Source organism: Phyllostomus discolor, chromosome 3 (assembly GCF_004126475.2).
Source record: "Phyllostomus discolor isolate MPI-MPIP mPhyDis1 chromosome 3, mPhyDis1.pri.v3, whole genome shotgun sequence".
NCBI classification, from domain to species: Eukaryota; Metazoa; Chordata; class Mammalia; order Chiroptera; family Phyllostomidae; genus Phyllostomus; species Phyllostomus discolor.
In genome coordinates, this window is record NC_040905.2 from 47,143,204 (window position 1) to 47,146,077 (window position 2,874).

Genomic DNA, 2,874 nt, shown 5'->3' on the forward strand with positions numbered 1-2,874 from the left:
TGCTCTTCGACAGGGGCACCAAAAACCCCAAACCCTTCAGGGCAAAGCAGTCATCGATGTCTAAAGAGTAAATCTTGTAGTCTAAAAGTCATAGGAAAACATCTGCCAATTACTGGATGTAAATCAGATAGGCTGCTGGGTTATAGTCATTCTTTTTTAAAAAATAACTTTTGTTTATTTATTTTTAGAGAGAGGGAAAGGGACAGAGGAAGAGAGGGAGGGGAACGTGGATGTGAGAAACACTGGGCATGGGGGGGTGTGCTAGGGCGGCATTGCTTCCCTGGGTGTGGTCTTCATCCTTGGATGTCGGGGGAGGTAGAGGAGAGGGAGGCCTTTGTGTAGGAAGACGGTCCCCGAGGCCCAGAGCGTTATGGCAGAGGATGTCTCCAAGGGCACCTTGCTGTGACAAGCTGTATACTTGCCCATTGGGTCACGATAGCATGGAAGACCGTCAGCTGGAGTGCTTTAAAGCAAAGGGAGTGCTGTGCATGAACTGTGAAAAATCCAACACGCTCAACAGCCTTGTGAAGACTGTAGCACTCTGTTTGGAGAATGTTATCGCTGTATATGCCATCTGTTTGACAAAGACAAGAAGCAGCATCCTTGGGAAAACCATGGAATTTGTAGGATTGGTCCAAAAGAAGATTTTTCTCACTGTTTGAAATGTAACTTATGCCTAGCTCTGAATCTCCAAGGAAAACATAAGTACATTGAAAATGTTTCTTGGCAGAACAGTCCAATATATTTGGAGGACATCCGCACATCTTGTGTTGCCCATGTCCTGCCATCTGGACATTTTTACGTAGAACATGTTATGAAGAAATGTTGAAAGAAGCCACAGGTGTCCTTTACGTATGCACTCTGCTGTAGACGCAACTGGGTACTGGAGACACCTGGACGACGAGGGCGCACAGACTCCTATGCTGTCGGAATGTCAGCATGTGACTGCAGACACTCTCTGCAGTGACTGCAGTGGAAGATTTACAGTCCAGTTCCATATGTCAGACATGAAGTGTAATGCTAGTGAGTCCTCTGACGCTGCTGAAGCTGGAGGTAGTAGAATTTCACTAGATCAGCAACAACCAGCCTGTGCTGCCCTGGAAAACTCAGCGTTTCTGACAGTAAAGGCCATCTTTAGTGTCCTACTGGCGTCATGCATCCAAATCTATGCATTAGAGTTGATGGGTTTTGCACTAGTGTTGCAGCATAAAGTCATATTGCAAATACTCAAGGATTCAGGGTCTCTTTACAGAATTGTCATAGCTCTATATTTAACGAAAGTCTCTGAGCTTGTGGTTTGATTGAAAATTCCTTTAGCATCAGTTGTTTGGAAGCCAATGATGTTGCCACTGAAATTCACACCTATAGAAATGTGTTATACTTTCATGGAACTTTCCTTTATGTGGCACTGTGCACACAGAATATATTTCTGGTTTGATAGAACTGTAAGTAGTTCTCAAGTATTATTCCTGACTTTTTAAGGCCTATGCTAGAATAAAATTATGTTCTATCTTACTGTTAAAAACTAATTACATATGCTTTTGAATTTCCTAAGATAGTCCTTTGGATCTTTAAATGTGATTTTGACATAATAACTGCTAATAAAATTTTATTGAAACAGTGTTTTATAGAAAGCTTTTTCCAAGGCTATCTGTTTTTGACTCAATTAGAACAATATAATCTTATAATGTAAAAGAAATACATTTTTCTTTCTTTTTTGAGGTATTCTTTCATAAGAGTAGTTGGAAAAAATATAAAATAATAGAACTCTTCCAAGCCTTAAGAAAACCATCAACATTGAAAATAATTCTGTTTTGGTTACCCAAAATTATTTCTTCAAAGAATAATTTATTCAGTTGGTAAGTATTTAGTGAGCAACTACTTTGTGCTGGGCAAGGTTCTAGGTTCTGTAGAGACAACAGGGAACAGTATAGACAAACGTTCCTGCCCTTATGGTAGCCCATTCTTTTTCCTTGTTTTTCTTTATGTATGCAGAGGTTGTCTTTGCTGTAAGTGGGTGGATTCTTTCTTTCCTGAACACCTGAAAGTAGGTAGATGAGTAGAAAGGGTACAGAATATTCCCAGCAAGATCTCTGATTTTGTAATACCTTTTTGGCCTCATGTAGTGTAATTAAATATACCTCTTAATTCAGGAACAATGGAGAGAGAGAGTGAAATGTTGATCAGTTGCCTCTCCTATGCACCCTGACCATGGACCAATCTTGCAGCCCAGGTATGTCTCCTGACTGGTAATCAAACTGGTGACCTTCTGCTTTGCAGAATGATACCCAACCAGCTGAGCCACACCGGTCAAGGTCAGGGCAATATGGTCATCCTTGAGATAATTAACTCATAACATTGTTCAAAAACATATTTTCTTGGGAATTTTGGTGATTTGGGGCATATAAAAACCAGTGAAAATTTCAGCCCAAAACACCTAGGTCTTGATGCATTGTTCCCTGAAAAGAGGAAGATTCCCCCTTGAAGGAGTCATTTTATAGTAGGTATCACTTCTTGAGTACTTATATACCAGGAATTAATGGACATTAATGGACATCCTCACAGCCGCCCCATGGGAAAAGCTCTGTGACTATCCCCGGATTTTCAATGTGATGGTAACAGATCACAGGTGATGAAATGGAGGGTTGGAAAGACTAAGGGGACATCACAGGGATTATCTCCCCCAGTGCAGAACTCTCAGGGGGAAACTGATCCCCACCAAGAGAACTCTCCCCTAAACAGGGTGAGGAAGTCTCCAGTGCTGCTTCTAGAAGTTAACTTTCCCTGGGTGGAAAAGAGTGCAGAGCTTGATGCAAAACCCCATTTTGTAGGTAAGGAACCTAAAGCATAGAGAGGCAAGTAATTTCTCCAAGG

General features: G+C 41.3%; 1 pseudogene; it reads left to right on the top strand.

Moving 5' to 3' along the window:
• The first annotated feature begins 304 nt into the window (after positions 1 to 304).
• On the top strand, positions 305 to 1,301 carry LOC114492430 (annotated as a pseudogene).
• The last annotated feature ends 1,573 nt before the right edge of the window (positions 1,302 to 2,874 follow it).